The sequence below is a fragment of the Branchiostoma belcheri genome, unplaced genomic scaffold (assembly GCF_001625305.1).
Source record: "Branchiostoma belcheri isolate BF01 breed outbred unplaced genomic scaffold, Haploidv18h27 scaffold1, whole genome shotgun sequence".
In the NCBI taxonomy this organism is placed as follows: Eukaryota; Metazoa; Chordata; class Leptocardii; order Amphioxiformes; family Branchiostomatidae; genus Branchiostoma; species Branchiostoma belcheri.
The window spans coordinates 2,987,975-3,008,144 of record NW_017802379.1 but is presented as its reverse complement, the minus strand read 5'-3'; the positions used below and the strand labels follow the sequence as shown (position 1 = coordinate 3,008,144).

The following is a 20,170-nucleotide window of genomic DNA, read 5'->3' as shown; positions in this document are numbered from 1 at the left end:
CTGATAAGAGAAAGTCATGTGAAACATTACCACTGTCACAGTCACCAACATGGGGAGAGCATGTGATGAGTGTAATTAGCACTTGAAGAGATAAATGTTTGGATAGGCTAAGTCCAAAGATTTGGGTTTGGAGTAGCATCCATTAACGGTAAAAACAATGCAAAATGGAATGCTGTTAGGCTTAGTGGATTACCAAGAAGTTTGCAACAACATTAACAAGTCAGGAAAATGATAGATCACAAAATGGAAACACAAAACGTGCAATGCACTGCTATGAAACATTTGATTTTGAATCGATTTTAAGTAAATGTTTATATTCAAGCAACCTAACATCTTATTTCAGAAAAATACCAGAAAAACAAAAACAGAAAAGAAACAGACATCTAGCCTTCAATATACCAGGAATTTTGATCATTCAATGCAAACCTTCCACAACTATTTGCAGGAAACTAACATTCATTTTGGGGTTGATTCATATCCTACTTGACATATCTGATCTTATTCAAATAAAAGAATTTAAGTGAATCTGAGAAACAAGAAATCAAATTGATATGACCTTACGTGTACTTAATAACTCTGCTAACACAGGATGCTTGAAATCACCAATGTTTCAGCAAAATGTGTCAAACAGGCTGTGTGATGATTAATTCATCAATAGATTGGAGTCTTGATGACGACAACCTGCCATCTCCCTAGTGACAAGTTGATTATCTTAATGGAAAACATGCATTTCCTTGTAATTAAGACTGCTGAGTTGTAAGACAAAACACATAATTTCTTGAGTGATAAGAATCCCTCATTACTAACTCAAGAGTTCTAAGGATTACCGTTGCTTCCAAAGTTGTATATTTTAATTTCTTTACTAGAAAATAATGATTTCAGCACCAAGGACAGCGACTGAGTGACTGTAAACCCATGTTTTTCACCCAATGTCTTGAAGAAAATCAATAAAACAGAAAGAAAGGGGAATGATCTGAGCAGGAAATCAAATTCTTTTAAAAAGTGACCAGATTCTGGCACTTTGGCCTACATTTCCATTGAGACAGATGACTTAGAAGAGTTCAGAGGGTGAAAAGAAAACAATTAGGAAATGAGGTCAAATTGTTCATGAATCAAAGAGATAGGATATCCTGTGAGCTAATGATGAATACATACTGATATAAATGCCATTTAGATATTAAAACATGGTAATGTCTGAACTGTTTAAAGGATCTCCGGACCAAAATGCTTCTTTGTCTCAGCTTTCTGATGGCTTTTTATGTTTACGGAAGGAAAACATATTGTTTTTGCTCTGTTTCCTCTTCTTCTTCTCCACACAAAAAGGTCAATGACCTGAACTAGATGGCTATCACCAAGGTAACTAATGCCGGGTTACATCATGTTGCAATTTTATAGCAGGAAGGATTTGGACTCCTGTTTGACCATATACATGTATATATGAATGTGTTTGAGTAACAAATTAACCATATGCAAAGGTAAACATTATGCATTTGCTACCTTTCTAGTTTTTGTTTTCATTTATATATCATCATTTAGAGTTTTTCTTTTATTTTTTCAAGTTGATTAAAATGTCCCAGCTCATTCTAGGCAGATTAAAGACCAGACACAGACAGCTTAATATGTTATACCAAAAGATAAAGTGATATGTTGACCTAATTACAACTTCTGACTGATCTGAATAAAACTGGGACATGTACTCCATTACTTTCCTTGTCAATATCCATTCCTGCCTGAATGACTGGCTATTTGCACAAAACAACACCAAATGCTGAAAGCTATACTAACATTCAATAGCAAGTCTAATGCTTTTGGCAGACATCCTAAAAATTGCTACATTAAAAAGGCGAATCTAAAGAGATTCATTGCAGGATCATTATTCTCCAAGGTATGCACGTGACCAATATCCAGATGTTTTAAAGATATTCTTGAAAAGGCTTTAATATCACCATTCCCATAATGTGGTGGTATTAGGGTACCTAACAGAATCATGAAACTTGATGTTACATGCTCTGTAATTTCCATACAATTTCACCACAGTAACTGTGTAATGCATGGGACAGAGTATATAATATTGTCCTTTGAAAAATCTTTAAGTGACAAACCAAGAGTTAATTTGGCTGGCCCTTAACTTGACATTTGAAGGGTTAACTCTGCTCACCCAACAGAATTTCATACCTGATATGATACAAAAAGGCTTAATCAACCCCGCTCTCCCCTTGTCCTCAGAGAATTCTCACATTATTGATCGCTTGTGAGTTTTTGTGCTGTTTAGGACAGAGTGATTGAGAAATCAGACATCTGCCCTAAAGCTAACACAATTGGTGATCAATCATGATACTAAAGGGTGATTAAGATAGATTTACTGTCATGGCTAATTGGGACACCTGGTAATTGTGTGATATGAAGTCCCAAGATGAGACAGTTATGCTGCTTTTAAAACTTTAGGATGGTAATGAGGTGGGAGGGGGGCAGGTTGGGTAGGTCCCATGTACTTAGTAGACACACTGTTAAACCCTCCAAGATTCACACCAATATCATGAAACCTAGTTGCAATAATTACAGTTTAAACTACCACAAAAGTAGTCAAAACCTTAGTGTTAGTATACTCTTTTCACCTTTTGTGAATGGAAGTTATTATATTATACTGTATTGATGTGTCTGCCTGTCTGTCTGTCTGTCAGTTATTTCCGTATGCTAGGCATGTCTCTCTAAAGGAAATTGACATTGAAGGTTCCAGATGATATCAAAGGTTATCTCATTCCCTGTCTTCATTTTTCTATTGCCTGTTGCTCTATGCCAGTCAGTGGAAAATGATGTAGAGCAGCCCCCCTATAGTCACTGACTTTTTCCAGTTCATGTCTACTGGGTTCTTTATGCTTTTCAAATGTCAAAAGAGACTTTAAACCCTATGTAATATAGATTATCTACTGAGAGCTTTGAGAGTCTCCCTTTTATACAGTTGAGTGACACTGGCATCAAAGCATCTCTCTACAGCGGCACATCTTTTGTTCTGTCACTGCTGTATCATGAACCCCGTCAATCATGCATACAGCCTTAGGAAAGAAGATAACATATAATTGTAATGTCAAAAGATCTATCTTCAGGCTATTGTGGTATCTCTAAGTCTACTCAAAAGCTGTCTATCATTTTTGGACAGGATAATGATGAATAACTTCCTTGACTTTAATTGTGTCTTTGTCTTTTTCAAAATCTGACAGGCTAGCATCCCTGTTTCCTATGGAAAAGTAGCTGATCAGATAAGAATGGAAGAATCTTCTTTTTGTTTTGAATTGTAACTTTTTGATTGTTAACTTAGTAGTGAAGCTTAAGAGCTACTGCTTGCGCATGGTTCTTTGTGTTCAGCAGCATGCTTCCACATCACTATCAAATAAAAAAAATGAAAATTGTAATTTCACCTATTCTGGAAAATACAGTCATATCAGAAAACAGAACAATCCCTTGGCATGCTGTTTGATAATAGAAAAGTGAGGAAAAATTGTAAAAATAATGTCTGTATTCTAGTCTTTCTTGCACCACATGTACTTTCCAGGGATTACTAGTAGTTTTCAATATGTCTTCAATGCGACAGTCTGAGCCTATGATTTAAGCTTCTCCTCCTAATGCAACTCTGGAAACCTGATGACACCAAAATTGTGTGACAAAAAGTTTTATAGTTACATTATTCTTACATTATCATCTCCTTTTGACAAATAACTAGATAAAGTTGAAGTTAATGGAACAATATATGGTAAGTCTGGCAGCAGATATGTGTAAAGCCTTGCACGGAGGCACGTGGCTGTACGCCAGTGATTTCTACACAGATACACACCTTGTGCATTTCATGGGATTTCCAGGGTAAAGTCCCAGGTGATTTATGTCTTTCTTAATGGAATGAAATGGTTGAAATGACTGATGTCGGGGATCAAATTTGAAGCCCTGTACTGACACGAGGATGTCACATGTTGGAGTAACACCATTCTGCACTTATGAGACATGCGTTATCTAGTCCCGTCCAGAATAGAAACTGACACTGTTGGAGTGCTTTGCCCTACAACACATTACATATTGTCGTGAAAAGTTGTTGAATGATGTAAGACATGGACTTGCTTCAACAGTCTGGATCATAACTTAGGAAGTTCAGCTTCCAAAAGACAAAGCTAAGTCTTAAAAGGTAACATCTTGCACAATTCCAAGTGTTATCAACAACTTTAAAAACATGTCTTGAACACCTGTATAACAGTAATGTATGCCTTCAGCTTGACTGGTTCTGCATTAGAAGGTCTCTTTGAATTCTACTTTTGTTTTAATGTGGAAGTCTTAGGATACCTGGCGAAATTTCGAGAATTGAAGTTACCTCATGGACCACTGTACTGCTACAACAGTCATGATTTCAGTACTCTGGACTACAACATGGTACCTGAATGCTTTTCTGAAATAATAAAGCATCCAACTTATCTTATGACAATGTGTGCTTTCAATAATTTACAATGCCTTTTCTTGAAATCCTGATAAAACCAGATTTGACATGTTTTATAGCTTTAATCTGACTGTTGTGTAATACTACATGTATGTTCTTCCTGCCTGTTTTTTTATGAGCCTGCCTCGCAACCAACGTGATACATATATGAAACATAGAAGAACCTACAGTAAAAGATTCTCGTAAAAAAACTTGTAAATCTAACAATGACCTTTTGTTCGTCCGGCCCATTCTGACCTTACAGTTGAGGACAACTCTCACTCGTGGTAATGGCCTTTTTTATACCCCTGAAGAGATTGGAGGCCTGCAGCCTAATGTAAATGTAGCATTATAAAACCATTATGTCAGATTTGGTCATAGCATGACCTTGCCTGCTGCAATCTGGTAGTTGATTCCTGTGTCCTTGAAAATATGCCTGGCAACTTATCTTTCCAAAATTCTGTCCAAGTTGGATAAATGGGATATAAGTGAATAGAAGCTGAGATTTACCAGAGGCTAGTACCCTAAAGAAACTAGTACCTTACTGAATCCCACTGACTTGATCATTAGAAAATTGAACAACAATTTTCATAATTTGTTTTCTTTATTCGACCCTGACCTTTGTGAAACTGAAGTTGAAGAATTGGTAACTCAACAACACTGACAAGTGAGCTTAAGAGATCAACATGGATAGGGCATTTCTATTGGGCAGTTTTATCAGTGGACCAGCAACTGGACAATGTCACGTGCTTCCACGATATTGCACAGGGAGAAGACGGCTTGACTGCTACATTGCAGAATCTGATACAAAGCTGTTTTATGAAAGAACAACTGTTGCAGCAGATGTAGAATCTGACGGCTCTACAGGATGGTTTTGTCATAAAATACAACCTTCTAGCTGATGCCAATGTGGTCCTTTGCTCCTTGTAAAAATGTCAAAAACATTTATATTCAGTAAAATAAAGTAATAGAAATGTTGCCATTTAAATTGTTCACATGGCAGAAGTGATTCAGAGGTGTCCCATAGTCAGCTCACTGGTATAGCTGACAATATTGTAATTTTGAACTGCAAACTTTTACAGATGAGTCAGATACAAGTCTATTGCATAGCATGGTGCCATTTTATGCTACATCTTCTGCTGAGATGGTTTTCGTCCGACTGATTTTGCTACTTTACACAGAAAAAAACGTTCACTAGATATCCATCTGCAGCAATTGTACCACCTATGGTAAATGTAGCATCCAAGAGGAAACATGAAATGTGTGAAAAATAAGGACGACCAGTTGCAGGACAATTTTACATTCTGTGGCCGCTGTCCTGCCGAACAAAAAACACTCGACGGGCGCTGGCATCTTGGGGAGAGACGATAACGGAAGACGGAATGCATTTTCGTCAAACTGCCGTTCTCCTTCTGCAGCCCTATTATTCCTCCTCCCCAGCCTTTTCGGAGCAGTAACTCTATCTTGACAAGAGACGGAATGATCCGATCCCCTTGGGGTGTTACGTGCACGGGGACTTGTCAGCGCCGCCAGAGTCGGTAACGTTAATGGACACAGCTACGACCTCCCGAAAGGTGCGGATACAGCGGAACGTTAGGCGACTGCCACTTGGAAACCGAGGCGTTGTGGACCCTGCCGACATGAATTATCACCATCCCCCTTAGTTACCCCTAAGTTAAATGAAAGTCCTAATTTATGACCTGCACCGGGACAAATTATGACGGCGTCATATGAAATTCTTAATAAAAGTCCCCATAACAGATGGCATTCCTTCTTGTTTTTGACGGCTTCTAACCGACATTATGTCAAAATAGATGGGCTTGCTACAAGCATGTGCCCTGGGGGTTCAGTATCGCCTTTTTCCTGGAGGCAACGGCAACTGATAGATTGCCTTTGGTGAATGAAGCAAAGAAGCACAATCACAGACTACACAATAAACTACTTGACACAGTGTAAAGAATTGTGGCATGCTGCATGGCAAGCACTTTGTGCGCTCAAAACCAATTTTTCTGTTAAATGTTGAATGCACTCGGTCGGCAACGTTATGAAAACTTGACGTCAGCCATGATTTGATTCATTTCTGTCAGGAATACCAAATTGTATGGTACAGTTGACAGTATTATTGCACTAGTCCTTGTACCATAACTTGTTTTTGTATGACTGTGTAAAATCCCTCTCATTTGAGAAGAGAATTTCACATAAATGCCACTGCCTGAATGTGTGTTGTGAATATCACACTGCAGATTTACAGAGTCTGAATTATGTAGGTATTTTACAGTCAATGCATCAATACAGTCAGTATATCATCAATATACTACTAGCTTCTTATTCTTTAAACAAACAGAAACAATGATATTTCTTAATACATGTAATGGTAACAAAAATTGAAATGCCTACAGCCTGACTAAACATTAAAATAGGATTAAAATGTTCAAAACAGCTGAAAGATTTTTCACGGTTCAATGTCCCTTGTAATTGTAATCATTGTAATAATTGTACAGCAGGCTTACAAGAAACGTATATGAGAAAGACACTGCAAACTTGGAGGATTATGGTCTAATTTCTAGTGCCTGATTTTTGAGACAGGCACTGTCTTGTATTTACTTAATGGCCAAGGCCCTGTAGAGTATATCTAGACAGATAAGCACACTTCACAAAGCTTTCCTATCTAGCTTTTATTTCATTCTAGATGACAATTCAAAGCAGGCAGATACTGCCTCGGGGTACAAGAACATTATGGTTAACAGTCTGGAGAGATAGCTGTTTCCCATAGTTAAAAGGCTGTAATGAGAACATCGCCTCTGAGAGATACATATAACAGTGCATCTGTCTAGTAACAATCTTGATAATCTGTAATTCATTTTGATACTTTTTAAACCCAGATTTTGCTAATAGATGTAAATAGATGAATCAACAAGAGTTTTAAAGTCTTTTCCAATGCAGTCTTTCTTCATGTGCTATCAATGCAATCTTTCTTCATGTGCCCTCTCCTATATCATGCTTCCTGAGAATATGCCAACCTGTTTTATCATTTATGATCTAGAAGATCTTCATAATCTAGCTACTTTTCATCTTTTCTTAATATATCCACAACAAAGTGACTTTCCACAGTATGCATGCACTCTGTTTTCCATTTATGTTCCATTTATCCCTTTTGGGTTGTCCTTGAATTCTGAGAGACAACATTCGTCTACTGAAATATGTCTTTGAATCCCATAAGTCCTAACTTTGCCTCATCTACATTGTAGATGGTAGGAGAGTCAAAATGACATTTTATGAATGTCACTGGTATCTTATCCCAAGGCACTGTAAGACCTTGGAATAACACCAAGAGCTTTAACTGTCAGCAGACAAGATTTAGAGTTGAATCCATAACTTGGCAATTGACAAGACCTCTGACCACCTGTCTCTGTAACAAGGACAGCTTCAAAATGCATATTATATGTTATATGCAATTCAGGATGTGAATGAATTGAAACTAGTAATATGAAGAAGAAATTAAATGGTATTATATGAGAATAAATCAACTGAATGAATTGAAAAGAAACTATTGATATCTTAGGAAATGCTATATATCTAGTAATATTAATCACTAATATGTAAGGATTTTGGTGAGTTTGGATGTCCCTGTTATTAGATGGATGCATTCATCTACATGTATGTATAGGGTGTCCAAGATATTTTGCATAATGTCCGTTGTTTCAAAGCTTTAAAAAAGCCTTTAAAAAAGTTGCAAAATGATGTCTACAGTGTGTGTTTATGGCTTTTAATGACAATGACAATTTAATCAAAACATGTTTTTAAAAATGTAGAATGCAGTGAAATTTCAATGGGAGCACAACCTATATTTCTCACTACTTTGGTTTCTACCTTCCATATAACCACCACAAACTTGTCAGAATGTTGATATTATAATATTGTTTCCCCCTTTTTTACCACAGAAACTTGAACAGTTCTCCTGACATGTGCACTGGCTTATCGGTACCACGGGAAAACAGGGTTTGACCTCAAAATCCCTCTTTCAGAGAGAAAACTATATTTGATAAATAGCATCTGTAATGTTGAGTTGCCCCCTAATACACTACTGGTCTGCCCTTGTACAAGCGGTGCATATGAAGACACGGTCAGGCAGGATGATAAACGGCCACAGGGCGCTTCGTGGAGAGGTACATTTTAAGGCAGATTGGACGCATTTGGACATGCCTGAAGACAGCCCGGCACACTGGGGACACATTTTCGTAGCTACGGGTACGCTAGGTGTCACACGTAAACGTCCGTGTAGTTCTAGAAATGTCCTGAGACAGACACGTAGCAGTGGATATTGCACAGGGAATGAAAGGCGCGGCCAGAACAGATTGGCTTCTGGGAACTTGTTGAGTCATCCTAAATCAACGTCCGGGTAAAGGAAAGTGATTGATGACCAGGAGCTAACAGTGAGGGCCAAGATAAAGGGCGAGTACAGGGGTTGTGCTGGGAGGTACCAGAGATGCCTCGCATGCTCCACTGGCGGCAGTTTGTACGTGTCGCATGCCTCTCTGAACACCGAAACCTCGTAAAGCTCATGATTATTTATGAAGGGTTTAACAATAATCTCCCACTCCTGATAAATTGATAAACTTGCAGGTAGGGATGACACCTTGTCAGGTGTAGGGCAACAAGCTTAGTGGGCAACAATCTCACTATCTATCACAGCAAGTTCTATGACTAATTTTGTGTTGTTATGATGCTTGAGACTATTCAGTGACATGAAGTGTAAAATGGAAAACAATCATTTCAAACATTGCAGTCATTGAGTTTAAAAACACTTTAAAGGTACTTGTAATAGTTTAGACACATCTGTTATGAATAAATTACTAGTATTTCTTTATTATTATTGTTTCTTTATCATTGTTTCTCACAAATACATGTACAAACTCACATTGGCAGGGAAGGGCACAGATGTGACTTCCCTGAATTACGTGAGTTTGTCACGACAATATTTTCTCACAACTATGTACAATAAACTATTTACCGACTGTAAATTCAAGAGGCACAAACACATTGATCTTTTGTGGCAAACTGCAAGCAGCACTGAAAATTGGAATATTCCTAATGAAAAGTGATATTTCCCCTTGTACACGATAGTGCGCCCACGCATGTATTTCCAACAGTTCAATACAGACAGCGTTCAGAGGAAACAGGCACCTATTCTTAATGGATTAACAATTTCTATCTGGTTGGAACAGCTTGTTATGCTGTGCATTTAGGACTAAAGCTTGGCTTTACAACTGAAAGGAAAGTGATTTGTTAATACCAGTTTATCAGTGATAACAGTTCATTTAAAAATCATACCAGCATGCATTATGAGGCACCCATGGATACATGCTTCTTTGTACTGCACTTGAGACTGAACTTGTGAACTGAGAGTTGGCCCGCAAATGTTTAACATCCTTGGCAATTAAAAAGAGAAAAGATAAAGAGTGATTGCTGTTTTGCTATAACCTAAATCATTTGTATGATTCAACATTGTCCTAGGTTTATAATTTGCAAGGATAAAAATGTTTGCTACCATGTATTTTTTTACAACAATTCTTGATACATATTCAATAGTTGTACCTATGTGTTATAAATATAAACAATACATCCAGTAAATGGTAAATGATGCATATGTGTAATATAATCAAGAATGCAATGGAATTAGTAGTAACTATGGACACTCAAGACTTAAAGCATCGTGATGCTTCCATTAACCAAGAAATGTTTAAGAGTGGGCGGCACTATTGCACTGAATGTTCTCTTCTTAATCCAATTACTTGCACTTTGTTTCTATCTATACTCAACTACTATTCCAATTGATGCTGTTTGTGATTGCAGTAATGCGCCAGGAGGAAGACAATAGCACTCGGCTATAAATCACAATTAGCATCAAAACATGCCAACAAAGTGATTGGATAGCTGCTAGATTAAAGCACTCCCATAATCTGCACCACTGGGAACTAAAGCCTACAAGTCTGTCACACATGATCTATAGTTTTTGTTATAGTTATGGAAAACACTGACAAGGTATCAAACTTACTTAAAGGCAACTTTGTGCGTGGGAATATAATGATGCAGTGAGAATGCCACTAGAGATGATCCAGTCACATATTTCCACCAATCAGAGGCATTGCTTGCAATTGTGTTTGGCTGTAGACCAATAATTATGTCTCCCAGGATTGCAGTGAAGTACTTGGCATGTAGCTAGTTCATCCTATTTCCCAAAGGATGCTGATTTTCAACCAGTCAGTTCAAAGTTGGCATGAAGGAGGTTTGATTTACACACTATGATTGACCTGCTAACACCCATGAAATTCCCCACTTAAAAAAATACACTACCTGGCTAGATGAAATTGGCAAAGTTCCTAATAGCTGGATCATACCACCAAGAGTTTCAGGTCTATCATAAAAAGAGAATTTGGTTTGTTTTATGGAAAATAAAGAAAAGAAAGATAGAGACATACAGCTTACAACAGACCTTCCAAACAACACAACAATCAGCACCATGGACATGACTAACTATAAATAACAAACATGATCAAAGAAGAGATGGGCTCAAGCCGTCAAGCTTCTATTTCTTTCAGTGAGTCTAAAAAGACTTCAAGTTCAAGGTCAGAGGTAAGAAAACTGGAACCTTCAAAGCAGCAAAAATGTATAAATATACAGAATTGTTGTTTCCCTGAAATCTAAGGTTATTCTTTTTTAAATCGTTTAACTGATCAATAAATTGTCAGATTAAGAAAAAAGCCAAAAGGTCTTACTAATGATAGACACGCACTTGAATAATGTAATTTGTCCTCTTGAAGAAGACTTACCCTATAGCCCCTCTGCCTACCTAATTATAGTGTAGACAAATTGGTTGATACCATTCCTAATTGATTGACCTACAATTGTCAGGGAAGCTTACTGGTTACCGCTTACAGGTCCCTTGACAGGGTGGGGTGGTCATGGAGGATTTCAACAGTGGAGCACTTCCATATAAAGCGCAAATCCCTTTAGGATTGAGGGTTAAAGGGGAAGCAACAAAATCCAATTTTTTGGGTCTTTACATTTTACTGGGAATTCTAGAGAGAGGTGTGGGAATCCTGTTGGGATGATATCCTGTGCTGCAGGTGATATAGTCTCTACAAGGAGACCTCTTCTGAGACACAATTAGTCAGTAAGTAATCCCTGGTATGCAACAGAACCTATTTCTTTTTGTCTCCTAGCGTGTCTTGTTATGCTTACAGCCAATTTGTTCTTGTGATGTTGTGACCCAACCAGGCAGACTTTGGTCCCAGCATTCTAGACGTGATTCCGATCTATCAAGGGACGATTTTCTGACCTAAACTCTTGGGATTCAGAAGTAAAAAATTAGATTTTATTGTTGTTTTTTTACCACACATCACAGCAAAAGAGTAAAGGTGCCAAAGTTATGGCTGGAATATATGATAATCATTGCAAATATCGTCTTAAGGGATACAAATGGTAGGCTGGAGGTTTCGGGGACTGGATTTAAAAGATCTGTATACAAAGAAGTGAAAGCTTTCTAAAAGTACATGCAACGTTAGAAAGCTTTACTTTCTTTACTCAGAGATTGGACACACTATTTCCTGGGCATGAAACATGATATTGCAATGACAAATTTGACACATTTCTTCAGAGTCAACAAGAGCAATCCTCATGGCAAACCACAGGCTTGCTAGAATGTCAAGGTGGTTTTAAAACGTGGCTTTTGAATGACTGCCAAGAGAGCAGACTTTTAAAAGTACTGCCATACTGATGGATTCTCCTAGTGCTATCTTTCAGAACACTTTCACAGTCATTCCGGGCTAATTGATTAAAAGCCAGTGAAATCAATAAGTGCAGGGTACTTTTGCCATTCGTCAGCCCTTTTAGACGCAAAAGACCACCAAAATGAAAAGTTACAAAATAATTGACAATCTACAGCACAGAAGATGGTAATGAATGAGCCTCCGAGGAGTTGTCCCACTTCCCACAGCAGGGAACCTCCGTGGAGTATCTGCTTGTACACCCGGCTTGTCTGAAGGCTCAGGCATTAATCCCTAGTATGTTCTGTTGACAAGGCGCTGTGCTAATACTTGATGCACGAGCTGCTTCCAACAAACACATCGCCTTGTGTACTAAGTAAAGGATTAGCATGCAAGTTTTATAAGTCATCTAATTGTGTGGAAAGGGTACGGAATAGTTAATGTCAGCCTTGAAGGTCTTGAATATAACAAAATGTTACAAATACGCTGTATTTGTAAAAAAAAAGACGTTTAAAGCTATAATAAAATAGAGGATATAAGAGATTGTGTATAAAAATGTCTGTCAGTGCATTTAATTTTCATAGGCATTTTTCTTCAGCATTTTACCAATACTTCTTCTCTGCATTTTCACTGCTACAAGTAAGCACTTTTAAATTAGATATGTGTCGAAACAATTTTTGACAATAATGATTATTGCTTACCAGCTTACATAAGTATGCAAAGAGTTTGACACATGTAATTGAAAGAAAGTATTTACACTGGTGTGGTCTATATTTCTTGTCTGCCACAGTGGGCTTCATTAATATGAATAATTGAAAACAACTAGTCAATGTAATATTTCACGCACAACTGCTAACTACACAATACATATGATTTACTCATATGTAGGGATATCTAATATGAAAGGTAAGAAAGCAGAAACAATATACCAGTGTTCAAAGTTGCATACCAGGAAATTCATCACTGCATAACCAATAAAGTTTGCTAAGAGAAGATGCAGTTTGAACCCCAAAGACATCCAACCATAACTTGAATGATCTGGAACTGGTACAGTCTTGAAAGTGCATCCTACATCCTACAATGTGGAAATTTCTAGATACTTTAAACATTTCTTAAACAAGATCATAGCATGTTCAGAACAGAAAATATAAAAAAAGTATATTCAATTTGTTTAAAAATTGTACTATAGCCCAGCTAATCAATTGTGATAATCGTAACTTGTTTGACTTGAGTCATTTAGTGGAAAAAAGATGTCACTGAAAATAATCTGCTTTTAAAAGCCTTTACATCATATTGCGCCCATTACAATTAACATTACAAATGCTTGTCACATTTTCTTTCCTGCAGGAATATGTTATCATGATTGAACTTTATTCAAACACACAGTTTATATGTTATGATGTCATTTTGCATTAAAAAACGTCTTAAAGAAGTCAGCAACATAAACCACCACAACATATATAAACATGCCAGTGCTACCATTCTGCTGGAAGGCACTTTGCCGGCGACTAATGGATTTTTCCTACAGTGACCATGGAGCTTGCATCTTTGGTTCATTAGCGTCCACGGCTCTGAGTGAATAATGGAAAGAGCCATCAGAATGTTAAATTAACTCTGAAACACAATAAATCAGACATGCATCTGAGATGAGAACTGAAACATTTTTCCAGAGCATGACACTGGATCCACTCCCCCAGGCATAAAGACTGATACTGTGGGCCCAGAAAATTGTCGTATTGGTTTCTTGGCGCCACAAATTTGTTGCGACTCTAACAAAAGCATAGCATCAATTTAATGGGAAAATATGCACTAGTTGACAAAAAGGAGGCAGTTAAGAGCTCTACAGGGCGAGCGTTATTGGTCCTCAGAGTGCTGTGATGTACTGGAAATCCCTCTAAGAACGGACCCAAGAATCCTCCCTGCTGCTTTCATCAAATTTTCTCACTACGATGTTTGACAGCTCTGTCACTTTGAGACCAAATTGTCGTAAATCATGGGCTAGGCTCTGTTCAAAACCACATTATCTTTTCTTTGTTAGACCATGGGCTGGGGTTGTTCAAAATGGGGAGTAGATTTGTAGCCACATCTGATGCTATTTTAGGAAGCCTGTATTAAGGAGTTATTTTGAATCAAATCAAACTATTGCACCGTACCTTTTCATTTGCAATATATATTATAATCTGTAATTGCTGTAATAAATCTGATACACTTGGAAGAAAATTGCGCCAGTAAAAATTGATCGAAAATTATTTTCTGATCGATGAACAGAATGCAACATGTCCTAAAAATAGACATGAAATATTAATAATTTCGATGACCATGACCTTATATTGTGCCAATGCAAGGATAACGGAATGAGTGTATAGAAGATTTCACAGTAATATGTTAGTATACAATTAATATACACTTTCGGAAATCATAATTAGAATGCTGCAACAGTATAAAATTGAGTTTTCATTCAAAACAAAATCAAATCAACTTGGTTTACATTTCAATCAGGGAGTAAAAACAGTTTGGCTTTTTATAATTGTGTCATTTGGTACTTTTATGAAGAATGAAATCTATAAGCTTTCAAAATAGACTAAAAGAGTGACTATTATTGAACAATTCATAGAGAGGCCATAAATTGGTGGTAGTTCAAGACCTGTGGGGCACCTGAAGAAGTTAGGCCATGTCTTGAAGCATTGAAGGGGTTTTAAGTGGGCAGGAGGACCTGTTATCGGAATCAATATAAGACAGGACACTGACAAATACAGACCATGTGACAAATGTATTGAGATGGAAGCAGGGCATGAGAGGCATCATTTTTCAACGAGTCCCGTCCAAGACTTTGCAGTGCAAATCAATGAACCCTCTCAGTCCTGAATGCACAAAATGTCGCACCAGTGACCCATGACAGACAGACTTTATATCCAAGGACGGTGTAACGCGCTGGATGTCTTGAGAGAGTGAGAGAGGTGAGGTAATGAATGTGCCTGACGTGGGGAGGGGGGTACTTTGGGTCACCTGCAATCAACTCTGATTTGACATGTTGCACTTTACATGTAGGTGACATTCTTCATGCTTAGATATTGAGCATCCGTGCAGTAATATGTTAATGATCTATTTGCAGAAGTGCACAGCATGTGCAAAACAGGCATACTGAGTAGACTCTGCACTCAACTCAATTCTGTTGAAAAAAACCTAAATAATCATAACATCATCAGCATCTAATTGAGCACAACTTACAATGCAATACTTCCAAGTGGTAATGTCTGCTTTAAGTCTTATATTTTTGACTTTTGAGACCAAGGCAAAGATCATTACATGTGACTAGAATTTTAAAATAGTCAAATCTGTCGATGTCAACCAATTTTACTTCACATTTATCTTTACTACAAACAAATATCTTTCATGTAAAAAAAACAAACAAAATATCTTGACTGCTCTCCCCCCTACTTTTATGAAATGGAATAGCTTAGTTACAGAATGGATGTGAGGTGAAGTTGGATGATGTCATGTGCAGACCCCTGCGTGTGAGACCATCTGCTGCAGCTGGTAGGCGCAGGGAGTGCAGCAGAAGGTTCCGTTTATCACCACTGGTGCTGCGGATATCAGCAGCCGAGCTGTCGTCAGGGGAATGCCATGCCAACACCAGGGTCTTTGAGTATGAAGATGGAGGGGGAAGCAATGATGGGACAGCAGATGCAGGGTGTTCAGCCTTCTGCAATGAGGAGTTTTGGGAATTTTTGATGCAAAAATTGGGTATTTTAACGTCTCTCGAAAGGGCATTTGCGTATAAATGTTTCTAGAGGGTTAAGGAAGTATTCTGAACAGACTTTGACCTGGCATAAGTATGTGTAGTTTATCTAATGCTTCAGTCCGGGCAAAATCTATCCTTTCTCCTTGCATCACCATCTTGTAATGGTAGAAATAGAAGGAAAAAGTTTATTCCTTTGATGACACAAATGACATTTGTCGAGGACAAAGTGGCTTCTAGGGGAAATCATTCTTGGTGGCTGCACCCAAACACACCCACCAAAGGCCCCATATTACGCATGATGAAAATGCCAGTCAAAATGGCACTTCAATTTGACTTGCATAGTTGAAGATAAATCACAGCCTTGGCGGCAGACAGAAGATCTGTTGTACTTGAAATTCAAATCCAAAGACCAATGGAGGACATCTGACCTGAGGTTCATTACCAGCTGGTGGTTCCCCACAACTTCTGTATTCAAGACGTTACATGGAAGAAACTCAGGGACTCGGCAGAAATCGGTTTATGTTCAAACAAATTTGTGCTGATTCTGGTGACAACAGCTACAATGTTGTATGCATCCCTAATGCAATTCCCAACTACAATAAGGCAAGTGGCCCCTTTGGTATGACCTGTGCCTCATGTGACTATTGAGCACATATATCATTGCTCGAAGATCTATCAAAGGTCCGGATCAGGAGGCCATGACATGGCAACACTGTGCTACAGGCTGTATTGTTCCACACAAGTCCCCACGCACACGAGACGCAATCCTAATTACTCAACAGCAGTGACACAAAGCTCCCATTACCTGTTGGGCATGAACAATGGAAGTAATCTGCAAATGGCTGGAAATCCCTGGGAAATCTGTTCATTCGTGCCTCACAAATAGGTTCAGACTTTCCCTCAGTCCATTACCACTTAACTAAGTCGGTAAAATTTGAGGCTGACTAATAATGGCAGCTGCAAACACAATTATAGCATACAAAATAAAGGCACCCTGTCTGAAGTAAACAGGCATCTATAAATCCTGTACACTGTTGTAAGAATGTAAACCTTCCCTCATTTGAATAATAAATTTAATTGTAAAAACACAAGCCAAAGCGTAAGAAAACAACACCTGTCCTTGGTACTGAATTTTGAACTGCTTTTGTACAACTTTCCAGACTAGGCACTGCATTTTGCTCTAGGGAAAAGATACATGTAAAGATACTAAAGATACTAGTTGGTTGTATGCAAGCTGATAGTACATACTACATGTAGGTAGTAAATCATCAGCAAGAAAAATTGCAGATGTATTTACACTGGAGTAGTCATCCTTGCAGAAAAAATATTGTGAACGATTGTGGAAAATAATCAATGGTTCCCCACCAGGCCCTATCCCTTGTATTGATGAGCCGTTGGTATTATTGGAGAACCATATAGAAGATATGACAACTTTAGAGGCATGCAATCACTTTGATGGTATCATATTAGTCAAAATCAATACCACTGGTGCCATAGACGGAATTGCCTCTGGGACAGGATTTTGCCTTCATATTCAAACACAAATTCGAATATTAGTTCACAACAGAAAAGGATTTCTCTCCTGCAACAAATATTGCAAGTCAGACATATTTTTCAACACCAGCCTTGACTTTCAGTATTCTTTACACTTATATCGAAAATCCTTTGATATACGATAACAGCAAATGTTACTTGGCTAGCTGTTCGAACAGGCTTACAAGCCCCTTTATGAAAAAGAAACATATCCATGTTGCTATCTAGCCAACAAATATTGGAGTTAGACTATAATTCCTCTGGCTACATTTTGTCTAGGAGAGCTATACAATGTAGCATTGTTCAGACTTCACAGAACCCACAATGGCTGTTTTTTTACAACCCAGTTACAAGAAACCCCTGGTATTACTGCGAAACTTTGCTTAAGAAGTGACCCAAACATGGTTCAGTCAGTCTGTGGTTGCGTTGGGGCGATTTTAACACCTGAGAATTCATCATGGTTGACACTAACATTATTATATATCGTCTGCCGCCAGATCTCATCTAGCGTACATCCGGGTGATAGGAACAAATGGGCAGATCTACACACTCTGATGCAAAAGGCGACCGTGAGAGAAATAATTCACCCATGGTTAGATTACTGGGGAGGAAGAAAGCATTCTATAGGATGGACTAGCTAGAATGGTTGTTGTTAAAAAAAATAAAGAAACTGAGTCAGACAATGAACCAACCAAAATGTTTGGTATCTATAATATACACGTAGAGTGACCATATTTAGACCATATACAAATGTAAAAGAAACCTGCAATGTATCTGGTTGACTGCCAAATATACTCAAAATCACTCCACTGTGAGAAAAAAATGTCAAGGATTCCTCAAAAACTTGGATCTACTCCCAAAATCTGAGTATCTCAGAGATCAAAGGTCCAATAAAAACATGCAGGCAAGGGTGGGGGGCTAGTTGTCCCTCCTACTTACTGCCTGACTACATTTTTGTAGCTGTGAAACATTGCCTCAAAAAGATACAGATTATCTGACTGCCAGATTTTGCGCTTCCTGCTCAGCCATTGATGGCTTAATCCATGCTATAAATTGTCTATGTGGGATATCGACTTTCAATGGTGAGCAACTGACCATAATGTCATCCCCTAGGTACCCCCAGCTATAACGAGATAGCGTCTTCACACTTTCTTGCAGAACACATCCTCATTCACAAAATGCACTGTCCAAAATGCACTTAGATACACATTTATCATGTGGAGTTATGTTGTATGAATGCAACATAAATCTAATGCACTCTGCATCTCTGGCATCCAAACCAATATGGATTTGGCAAAAGGAAATGTATCATGTTATGGCATTCATCATCACAAGCACTAAAAGCATTGGAATATTCTGTGTCTTACTGCAGCCTTTTGCTCAAAACAGTTGTGTCACATTAAACCAACACCTTTCTATATTGCTAGGATTTATATGTTTCATTTATCAGCCAGCAAAAGAAGGCAATCTCCATATATATATATATGTATATACAACCAAACTATTCATACTTGATGGGCAAGTCAGAAGTGACGGCCATTTTATGATGCATGGAATCCTCTTCTGCTTCATACACTATCCACATATAATATATAATCTGTAATCAATTCAAACATATGATCTTTTTTGCAAGGATTTTTCTACAGCAGACAGAAGTTTTTTCAGTGTATTTTTCCACCAACAAAAGTTGCTTGGATAGCTGGATAGTATTTCTGATTCTACATCTACTCAGTATTTAATAGCCTAAAACGAAGTGCTTAAATTTTCTAAAGGTGCATGTGAGATTCTATTTCACACTATCAGATTTTGTTTGTTTCTTGGGTTTCCATTGTTTTGTTATGAATTATTCTCCACATTAAAAGTTACCCGTGCCGCACCCTGTAGCTGTCCAAGTGCTGAAACATCTGCTGTTCTAAATCCTCGCCATTTGACAAGATTATTGTTTCCTCCACTCAGGTGTTACCACGTAATGGTGCCTGCATTCCGCGACATGCCCCCATCGCTGCATATCAAGCGTGCGTAACAAACGTGATGGGAAATCCTCCGCATATTCCAGGCTTCATTTGCCGCCGCCGCCTGGATGGAAACCCTGTAGCACCCCACGCTGATCACATCCGCACCGCTTGCATAACTGAGACTGGTGACGAAAACCCATTGCAACATTTGATCCCAAGCCAAAATAACAAGTTTTAAGAGTGGCAGAACGACCAGAGACATCTACCCAAAATGCATCCTTCTATCTTCTGATGGTCACAAATCCCAGTGTAATGAGGTTTCAGTTAGATATTAACTTAGATAAAAATTTTAATTGATAACATCAATCATAGCTTGGAGTTTTGATTGAAAAATATTTGTTTGTTTTCTTTGGTATCGGTTAACATAAACATAAGATAACCTCTATCATGTCTATGACTGATTTATCCCTAAGAGCTCAATGAAGATTCAGAGCGCAGCTGTAAATTCAAGAACAATTACGTCTTCCTGTTGTAAGGATACAATATACACCCCCACAAACTATTGGACCAGTCCGGTCAGAGGTCACGGACTGCACATGTTCTGACAAGAATACATTTCATATCCCAGCACTTCTCGCATCTTCATTCCTGGAGTGATTACTTATAAGTTCCAATATCTTCACCAACTGACACTTATATTGGTGCAGCGGTGTCTGGC

At 38.1% G+C, this 20,170-nt stretch overlaps 1 protein-coding gene across 1 annotated transcript in view; it reads right to left on the bottom strand.

Annotated features, from left to right (window-relative positions):
* LOC109464726 (serine/threonine-protein kinase Chk2-like) overlaps positions 1-20,170 on the bottom strand; it is a 145,298-nt gene that overhangs the window by 7,579 nt on the left and 117,549 nt on the right. The window lies entirely within an intron of this gene.